The sequence below is a fragment of the Camelus dromedarius genome, chromosome 4 (genome assembly GCF_036321535.1).
Source record: "Camelus dromedarius isolate mCamDro1 chromosome 4, mCamDro1.pat, whole genome shotgun sequence".
NCBI classification, from domain to species: domain Eukaryota; kingdom Metazoa; phylum Chordata; class Mammalia; order Artiodactyla; family Camelidae; genus Camelus; species Camelus dromedarius.
Window position 1 is genome coordinate 9,997,084 of NC_087439.1, and position 11,033 is coordinate 10,008,116.

The following is an 11,033-nucleotide window of genomic DNA, read 5'->3' on the forward strand; positions in this document are numbered from 1 at the left end:
CATCTTCATTCATTAAACTATAGCCATGTTTTAGTTCAAAAATAAGTGTATGACAAGACAGAGTCATATACTTCTACAAATTTACATTTTTAAGTGCATTAGCTATAGGATCCTCTTATCACAGGCCAGGTTTTGCTAAATCCTCTAAGAATGGATAATATCAACTTATAGTTATTTATTTATTTGTACACATACAAAATAAATTATTGTAGCATTAGTCTTTGTAGCATGGTTTTATAAATGGGAAAGATTAGAAAGAATGAAGTGTTCCTCGAGAGGCCTGGGGAAGTCATCGAATGCCACGTAATAGCACTGCTCAGCCAGTCATCATTTAAAAAAAAAAATGAGGAAGCCTTTAATGTACTGACAGAGACTGATTTCCAAGATACATTAAGAAGGGAAAAAAGCAAAATTCAACAGTCTACCATCTGTACAAAAAAGGAGAGTAGGGGGAAGACAGACAGATACTGATATAGACATGCGTGTTTTCACATGTACAACTAATAACACTGCTGTCTCCAGGGAAGGGTACTGGCTGGATGGCAGGGCAGGAGGAAACCTAAATTTTAAAGTCATGTATACGTATTATCTGTTCAAAAAATAAATACCTTATAACAAAAATTTAATGCATTTAACCTGCAGTTCTAGTTCTTTCTGGGTAGCTTAAACAAGATGAAAGGAACCTTCACTTACAACTACAGCAGATTTAAACTTGCTTATAGTAAAAAGGTTCACAAGATTACCCTCTAGGTATTTTTTTTTTAAATTACAGCCAATAATGCATGTGACTACAATAAAAATCATGTAATTTGAGGATTACCATCACTATCCAGAAGCAATCTCCATAGCAATTTCCCAAACACACAGTGACTAACCCCTCCCCACAAAATTCCAAAATTGAATCACTGATAAGTTGATGATTCAAGTAAAGATCTGAAAACAGAAAAGCCCTAATTTTATTAAGGCCTGGGGTGCCTACAAGATGTTAGTTTCAACCCTCTCTCAGCAAGAGTGCTTTCTTGGCCCTCATCTGTGGCCACTTCACACAAATCAGACCACGGGGTTAATTCGGTCAAGAGTCAGGCCCCTGGTCCTGTGGTCACAAGCTAAGTCTCCACCAAAACACCCCTCTTGTAAAGGCAAGGCAACAAACAGGCCCCAGAGTGCACAAGAAGGGGAGTGTGTACCCAGTTCAGGGCCTCACACCCTTCAGATCAGAACAGGAAGGGACACAGCCCTCCCCTCTTCAGTCTCCCACAGCAGCACACTTACCCTAGGATCATAACCATCTCCCTCCTGGCCCGCCTTCCTTAGGGGCATAGTTCTTTGGGAACAGGGCTAAGAGACTCCCTCTGTTCTTAGGCACAACTGTAAGGTTTGCTGAAGAGTCCGATCAAAGTACATAGTGCAGAGGGGTGGAGGGTGGGAAGGGAAAGACTGGGATTTCAAAATTGTAGAATAGATAAACAAGATTACACTGTATAGCACAGGGAAATATACACAAAATGTTATGATAACTCACAGAGAAAAAAATGTGACAATGAGTGTGTATATGTCCATGAACGACTGAAAAATTGTGCTGAACACTGGAATTTGACACAACATTGTAAAATGATTATAAATCAATAAAAAATTGTTAAAAAAAAAAAAGTACATAGTGCATTTTCTACTAATTACCCATATACACCCTAAAATAACTCTTATTTTAACGGCAGTGGTTTTCATTAAAGGTTCTCTGCCTATTCTCTCTGGTCCATTTCTCATTAACGCCCATGTGTACACTCCCTGTACCCCCTCCAGCCACTCATCCCACCCCAAAAGACATCTAGCAATCAAATCACTACAAGATGTTCCTAATCTTCCCTTGCTCAGTCATTCATTCATGATTCCTAAAATTACTACTACACAATTCACTACAATACTACACAATATCGTCACTTTGTCTAAACAAATGTCTCCTTGGCAATTTCAGAAATCTACTCCCAATTCTGAAATGAATGAGAGAATGAAAAGCTTTCCATCATGCTCACTTTACAAATGCAGTGACAGGCCAAAGGCAATCTACACGGCACCTCAATCACTACCAATGGCATGTTCGCTCAGCAGCAGGCCAACATACCCACCATTTGCCCAAATCCACTCCACAGACAACAATGTGGCATCCAGACCACTTCTTTTTAAGGGGCCACCATCCTCAGAAGGGGATCCCATGTTGGGAATGTCTCATGAATGATAAAAATGCTTCTTAAATCAAATGTTTTAGATAAAGGTACAGATTCAGATACATAACAGGCCCAAATTCCCCTAAATAGGGCCAGAGGCAGCAAAGAAAACAGCATCTCTCCCTCCCTGGCATGAGCCACTACTCCTGAGGGAGTTCAAGCTCTTGCTGAATCACTTTGTTGGCTGGCAGTTATCTTGAAAGCACCTTAAATGTTGGATTTGCTCTGGCCTCTCTGATGTTACGTTGTTTAGAACTAGATAATTAAAAAATAATTCCTTTGTTTTCACTGTTACTAATAAGGATCTACTGAAATAAGCAATGGACGAATAACCAGTATTTCAAAATTAAAGTGTTACTATAACAAGATGCTAAGAAATACCTACTTTGGAGTCATAATCTGCTAGAAAACAAAATACCAAAGGCCAACTTTTAAGCTGAACCTTCCCTTCACTGACATCTGGACAGTAGATTACAGAACAGACTCCCAAGGGAGATCTGATTACTCAGGACAAGTAACATAAGACCCTACTGAACACTAGAGAGAGGGATGGAGGGAAATCTGATAACAAGGACCCAGAGAGATCAAATACTTCACTAGTTAACTTTTGGGATTTCTAGGCAAAAGAAGAATTTTCTAATGATATTTAATTTTCTTGTTAGAAAAATAATATACACTTATTGTATAAACGTAATAATTTGTAAAATTTTTTTTACATTTTATTTTTTATTACTATTTTTCCACTTAACAAAGACACTGGGGATTGAACCCAGGACCTTGTGCACACCAACCATGCACTCTACTGCCAAGCTATACCCCCACCTTCCCCTTAAAATAATTTTTAAAACTAACATTTGTCAAAAATGAAAAGGCAGGGTCTGGGTACACAAAATTCGCACCTAAAATGCATACAATTCCCAGGTGAAAACTCATCATGATCTTAAATAACAACTTAAAATATTTTGATCACCATGAAAGGAGCCCCGTGAGCTGCAACCTAAGTGAGGCTTATCCATAAAGCTTACGTCACAAACAAAACAATTCCTAAGGCGCCAGAAAGACCCAATACTATTATCAATCCCCACATTTGGAAAAATGATGTAAAAAGACGTGAATTTAAAATCTTAAAGAACTTTATGATATACTGATCATTAATCTTTTAAGAATAATTTTGCACAATTACACAAATGTATTCACAAAGATCTATGTTTAGCTTTACAATTCAGCCAATAGAAGTTAAGCACATTGCCTGCACAGCACTAGACTAGGCCCTAGCGTGCCGGGGGCACAAGAGAAGGGTGGAAATCGAGAAGCAAATCTAATATACCGTCTACCCTGAAGGCCCTTACAATCTATTTCTGAGCACAAGACACTTGAAAGTAACCATACAAAATGCAAAGAAAGAAAGGGAAGTCACATTTACTAAGTATGACCTCTGTGTCAAGCAGCAAAGCTGTCAGACACACAAAGCATCCAGGTATACAGCTTCAAGGAAGACGAGACGGTGGGTCTGGGGGGTGCAGAAGTTGAGGATGGTAGGCAGTGAAGTCAAAAACCCAAAGAAAGATATAAATGCCAATGAGTGATACGGAAAACAAATAATTAAAGTTTTTATTCGTCTTCAACAAATGGTGCTGGGACAACTGGATATCCACGTGCAAAACAATGATGTTAGAGCCCCATCTCAAATTATTAACAAAAATTAATTCAAAATGGGTCAACAATCTAAATAAAACTCTGAGGAGAAAACACAGGAGTAAATCTTCACAACCTTGGATTTGGCAATGGATTCTTAAAAATGACACCAAAAGCATGAGCAGCAAAACAGATTAACTGGACTTGATCAAAATTAAAAACTTCTCTGCACAAAAGGATACTCAATTAAGTGAAGACAATCTACAAAACGAATGAGAGAAAATACCTGCAAATCACATATATCCAGAATATGTAAGAACTCTTAAAACTCAATAACAAAAAGACACACAATTCAATTCAACACTGGACAAAAGATTTGCATAGATATTTCTCCAAAGATTCACAAATGGCCAATAAGCACATGCAAAGATGCTCAAAACCTTAGTCATTAGGGAAATGCAAATCAAAACTACAATGAGTTACTAATTCATACCTACTAAGATGGCTATAATTTTAAAAATAGGAAAATAATAGGTGTTGGCAAGGATATGGAGAAATCGAAACTCCTGTGCATTGCTGTTGGGAGTGTAAAAAGGTACAGCCACTGTGGAAAAGTTTGGCAGTTCCTCAAAAAGCTAAACATAGAATTACCACATGATCCAGTAATTCTACTCCTAGGTATATACCCAAAAGAACTCAAAACAGAGACTCAGAAATCTGTGAACCAACATACATTACAGCATTAGTCACAAGAGTCAAAAAGTGGAAACAACCCAAGCTCCATCAACAGATGAAGGCATAAATACAAATGTAGTACATCCATACAATGGAATATTGCTCAGCAATTAAAAAGGAATAAATTCTGACACCAGCTAGAACATAAATGAGCCTTGAAAACATGCTCAGTGAAATAAACCAGTCACAAAAGGATAAATATATTATTAACTCCACTTATATGAAACATCCGGAATAGGCAATTTCACAGAGAAAGGAAATTAGCAGTTACCAGTGGCTGAGGAAGAGGGGGGATGGGGATTTACTCCGTAGTGGAGCTTCTGTTTGAGGTGATGGAAAAAATGTGGAAGCAGTTGTTTTGTGCTGATGCACAATGTGAAGGCCATTAATGCCACTAAACTATATTCTTAAAAGTCGTTTTAATGGCATGTTGTAGATTACATGTATTTTAACACAATAAAAAATCAGAAGAAAAAAGTTTATATAAGGTCTTCAGTAATCTGGATTGTCCAAGGGCAGATTTCGAATAAAGGCCTCAAATCTAAAAGGGACTGCAGGGCACCTGATCTGACCCTCTCAGAGACCCAAGCAGGAAGCTTGCATCTCCACCTCCTTCCTGACTGACCAAGAGGCATCTCCAGATGCTGCCGGGTGCCCACTGACCTTTCATGCAGGAAGAATAACCTTGCTGCAAAAAACAGAGATAAATGGAAAGGAAGCTGAGGAATCTGAGAGCCACCCTCTGCTACTCTGCAGCTGCACGACGTGGACAAATTATTGCACTTCTCTGTGGGAAGAGGGAAGCCCCTGCTTCCTCTCAGTATAAAAGGAGAATAGCACCTGCCTTTAAATGCTGCCGTAAGATCCTGCAAAAGTTCACTATCACACCCAGCCTAGGGCCTGGCAGATGTGGGTGTTCAGTCTAGGACGCCTACTGTCACCCTCCAGCCAAGCACAGGCTGAGCAGGACATGGCTGTGGTCTGGAGAACTCTGACTTATCAGAACTTAAATAAAACACAGCCACAAGCACAATGGGGAGACTTCAGAGAAGGACTGTTTTTATGCAGTTCAGCTCCTCTTAGAAAGAGTGGCCCATTGTTGGCAGAATGAACAGCTAGTCTCCATTAGGAAGGCGCTGCTGCACGGCTCACTCTGCACAACAGGCCTCTGTTAGCACGTTCAGAACAGAGTCCCGCTCCACCCACGGGAGAGACATGCTGGGGGACGACACTGGGCAGAAAGTCAGCCTGAGGTGGTCCTGCGGCAGCTCTCAAACTTCCGTGGTCCCAGAATCACTTGGGAAATCCATGAAAGATGTAGATGCCCCAACCCCACCACCAGACATTCTGATTAGTAAATACCTCAGGCAGGGCCCTTGAGCACAACTGTTTAAAGAACACTTGAAGGAGGGCACAAAGATATTGTAAGATTACATTCCAATGATGACAAACCGACCCCACAAAACAAAGGCTGCACCTTCCTCCACGCCCGTTGAGAAATGCAGCAGCTCTGTTCTGGAGGGAGCAGAAACCATCGTAGAGAGATCCCCTGTATGTTACAAACCGCACACAGGTGGTTCAAATAAAAGCCTGTCATTACCACTTACTCTTTTTAAAAATAATTACAAAATAAATAAAAACAAAAATAAAGCACCATTCTTTGCCTCTCATGGTAACAAAAATATGTACTTAAATTATATTACCAGAAGTTGGTAAATTTTTGTCAAACACCCTTAGATTGATGGGAAAATTAACTGGTACAACTTTTTGGTCAGCAATCAGGCAGTATGTATCAAAAGTCACCCAATAATCTCACTTCTTAGCACATATCCTAAGGAAACAATAGAAAAGCTGCAAACTACATGCAAAAAGATAGTCACCATTAGAGTATATGTAATATATTTAAAAAAAAAAAAAAGGTAGCTGCACATCAAGGATCCTAGTTAACCAAAATCTGCTCTATCAACTCAAATGACAAAGCCAGTAAAAGTGAAAATGATGTGTACTACATCACTACACGGAATCTATTCATAAAACATTGAAGACCTAAACTTATAAAAAGCAAGAATGTACAGACATCTTTAATGGGAGATACACTAAGAAACAATCTTGTGCTGGGGTGCCTTGATATGGTCTTCCCCCTGGCCCCTCACTTTCCTGTATTACTCACTGTTAACAGAACCATGAATAAATTTAACTGATTTCGTCTACAAAGTTAAGTGGACCACAGTTACACAGAGGTGGAAAGTGGATTCACTGAACTCTGCCACTCTGAATGAAGATAAACTCACCCAAATGTGTCATGGTACAAGATGGCCACAGGCCAGTCCTAGATCTTTTTCACAAAAAGATAAATTTTAAAAAAAAATTATAAATCTTAACAGATATGTTAACTATTAAGCCTTATATTTACATTTTTTAATAAGCAAGTATAAACACACCAAAAGATAGGAGGAAACCTGGTTGGTCAGCTATTCACATGGCAAACAGATGAGAAGACATCACAAACCACAATTTCAGTACGGCGACAAAATTATGCAGCTCAGAGACAGTTTACATGAAAAGAACATGAGGCTGAGAAACAGAAGGCCCAGCTCTCTTCCCAGTCAGTTCTGGTCCCATTCCTGTGACATACTGGGACTTAACTTGCAGGTCTGGGTTTCTCATTTGTAAACTGATAGGATAATGGACTGGAAGGGAACAAATAAGATTATGAATGTAACAGTCCTTTGAAAATCCAGGGTTTTTCCCCCTTAAATCTGGCTGTTAGTATCATGAAGACAATTCTATATACGTAGCTATGAAAAAGTGTACAGTGTTTAGGCAATAACTCCAAACTGGTAATGAGTGAGTGCGCCTCCCAAGGGGCCTGGGTCTGCAGCCAGGCCTTTCCCTTTAACTGCACTGTTCGAGTCTTTTAGGACAATCCATTCATCTACTACTGGATCATTTCTTTAATGTGTAAAACCGAATATAATCACTGATAAAATACAGAGTGTGGTATTCGCAAACTGAGTTTTTAAGAATTATCTGGAGAGTGTGAAAACTGTGGCTGCCCAGGCTCCACACAGACTTAACGAATCAAAATCTCAGAGCAGTTGCAAGTAAGTAAGGCCCAGCCATTTGTACCTTAAGAAGTTCCCCCAAGTGATTCCCATGGCTTGATTACCGTTCTTACCATCACACTTATTAATATGAACTCCCACCATGAACACGATGGGAACACCACACATCCACTTAGCTTATACCAGCCAATATTCTCAGCACCTTACACACACTATCTCACTCAACCCTTACACAACCATTAACACCACCCTCCCTTCATCCTCCTTTTATAGACAAAATCATTAAAATACGGAGACCAAACAGGCCCATAGCCCAAAGCCACACAGGGCTAGTAAATGGCAGAGTCACAATGCACAACAAAGTTTGAAAATCCTCAAGTCCAATAGTAAGCAGAAGATACCACAGTGTTCTTACAAACTCCCAGAGCCTCAAGGATGTAGACAAGAGTAAATCACCAGGTGAATCTTCAAAGGAGGAAGGTAACGGGTACAGAGAAATCACCACAGACGAGACTTCCAGGCAAGAAACAAGGGGGAAGTCAACAAAGGTGTTATGGAAGAAATGCTGCCTTCTGAGTGTAGCTGAGCTACATCTTTAGGGATCCTTGAAGGGAGAGGAGGGGGCTGCCACAAGAATCTGGGGAGGAAAAACACTGAGGATGGCAGTAGGGTTCTGAGCACAAAAGAGGCAGGAAAGCCCTGGGGTGATGAAGACAATCAGGAAACAATCAGGAAATTCTGCGCTAAAAAGAAGAGGCCTTTAGGTCAGTTAGTCAAACACACACTCCTTATGTAGGCTGACTTGCTTGCACTGGGTAAAGAAAGGTTAGTTTACTTTCTTAAATTGTATTTTACAAACCAAATACTGCAGCACCAATGATTCTGTTTTTAAACACTTGTTATTTTCTGCTACAGTCTACTCTTCACTATTTGACAACCAGACTTGCAGTTACCAAAACTGGCAGTTTCAATAATTCATCTCTGAGCCTAATGTTTATCATCCTTTAAATGCTTACAATATTTACTAGTACTATGAAATAAACGTATTAATAATCTAAAAAACTACAACTTTCTAAGTGGAACATTGTCAAGAACAAATGGAGTCTCAGGTCTGAAAAACTCTCTCACCCAACTTAGAAACTGTGAGACTGAGCCACCTAAAAAAAGAAAATTAACAAAAGACTGAAGGAAAAAAATCTAAATCCAAAACTAATTAACAAAATATATAACACATGTGAATGATAAACTTAACAGTCTTCTAGCCATTCATTTCTCAACATCTCTGTCAAACTATTTTAAGGATCTGAAATGTTGCTCTATAAAAAGCAAGTTCCCATCATCTGAACTACACTTAAGAGATTCTATCACAGTAGTTACTGAAGCTTAAAACACGAAGCCTCAGATTTTTGCTTCCTGTTAGCATAAAAAAAATGCCCAACTCTTTCACGTAAAGTTGAGTCTGTGGCCAAAATCCTGCCACACAAAGAGATCCAGGTTTTCAGTTTTAACACTAATGTAAAGTGCAAAGGCCTTTTTCTTACTTACCACTTAGATTGTAACATGGAGATACAATATTTCACACCTCCACCACCAACAGTCTCTTCAAAGGATTTCTCACTTCGGTTAACTTCAGCTGGAAGAATACAAAGCTATGGCTGAAAACTCCTTAATAAATATAAAACTTCAAAAATCTAAAACTGCTACACATTAGCTGATAAACTATGAATTACAGAAACAGATTTAAGTTAACAGTTGCTAAAAAAAGGTGAAATGACACAATTTTACAAAGATGAGTAAGCAAATAGCTCACCCAAATTTAAATGTTCTTAGCAAATGGAGAAGATAAAGTAGTATTCAGTAAGTCTGGGGCACTGTAGTGTCATTTTTCTTATCTATACGGTCTCTGCATCAATGTTACTATTCTCCACTCCCTTGATGAGAAAAAGGAGCCCACTGCCCAGGATCCCTCAAACCAAAAGCACAGTAAACGTCACAGTAATAGTAAAAGCAACAATTTCTAAAGCCATAATTGGCCCGGACTCTGGCTCCCAACAGGCATACGGCAGCTCGCAACTGTTTTCTCGCTTCTGACTCTTCTGCACCACCGCCTCCCAAAGGACGAGTCTGAAGCTCTCACCGCCACCTCTACAACCAAAGTATCATGTTCACGGTTCCACGAACGGTCATTATTCAATGTACGAAATCCCGACGGAGAAACTCACCAGGTGCAACGAAACACGCCTTAAGGCTCCACCTAGTATTTCTAACTGTGGAAATAAACAAGTATTTTTAAAGCATTATGTAATAAGTTAGCCTCTGGAAAACCCCACACTCATCCGAGCGGCTCGGAAAATGGAAGGAGAACGCGGAGCTCCATTGTACCAAGCAGTCTAATGTGCCGGACCGCACACTCCTCCCCGTCTCGGCGTCCCTCCTACACGGAGAACAACAAAGGCAAGTTGAGGAGGCTGCCCACGGCTTCTCTCCGCGCGGCCCGCGGCCCCCGGCCCCCGCGCCCGAGGAGCCCCCAGGCCGGCCCGGGCCCCGCCGCCCTCGCTTTTGTCCGGCCGCCGCCCCCCGCGCCCGACTCCAGCCCTTTCTCCTCCCCGCGCGCGCCCGGACCCGCTGCCGGGGTTCCCTCCCTCGCCCCTCCCTCGCGACCCCGGGCCCGCGGGCTGCTCCCCGCTGCCGGGCGGGGTCGGGCACACAAAGCCGCGCGTAGCCCGGCCGCCGCTCCCTCCGTAAGCGGCCTGGTGCCCGCGTCCCAGCCGCCGCAGACAACCTCCGCCCCGCTCCTCGGCCGGCTCCCTCCTCAGGGCCAACCCCTCCCCCAGAGCGCATCCAGGAGCCCCTGACAGCGCCGGGCCTCGCGCCCATCCAGACTCGGCGCCCTCACCCTAGGGAGGGGCGGGAGCTTCGGGACAGGGGTCTAACCACACTCGCCCTAGCCGGGCACTTACAGCCAGAGTACAGGCTGCCGGGCCGCTGCAGAGCGGGTAGCCACCGCCTTCTCCTCCACCCCAATGAGGTTAAGCGCTCGGTGCGGGGATTAAAAAGAAGACGCCCAGAGCGCCTGCGCAGTGCGGTCCCCCTTTTTCCCCTTACCGCCAGCAACCCGGCCGGATCATAGAGAGTGTAAGCCGAGACCAGAGAGGCGGCTGCTTCTCTATGGTAACGTCCCGCGCAGGAGCCGGCCTGGCTGCGCGGGCGCCAGGAGCCGCTGCCCCAGGGACTTTGGGCTCCGGGGAGGACGTCAGTTGGCCCTGAAGCGGACCCGTAGGGCAAAGGTTCTTTAAGGAAAGGGGGCCCCTCGGGAATGGCTCGGTGAGCAGGGCGCGAAAAGGCAGGGCGTGTAGAGCTGAGGAGGACCAGGAAA

General features: G+C 42.4%; 1 protein-coding gene across 1 annotated transcript in view; it reads right to left on the minus strand.

Moving 5' to 3' along the window:
- CLASP1 (cytoplasmic linker associated protein 1) overlaps positions 1-10,748 on the minus strand; it is a 192,190-nt gene extending 181,442 nt beyond the window's left edge. The window contains exons 1-3 of the mRNA XM_064484683.1: positions 10,618-10,748; positions 9,880-10,091; positions 9,203-9,290 (exon numbers count right to left, since the gene is read on the minus strand). The gene's annotated coding sequence lies outside the window, so the exon portion shown is untranslated. The remainder of the gene's footprint in view (positions 1-9,202; positions 9,291-9,879; positions 10,092-10,617) is intronic.
- Positions 10,749-11,033: the final 285 nt, after the last annotated feature.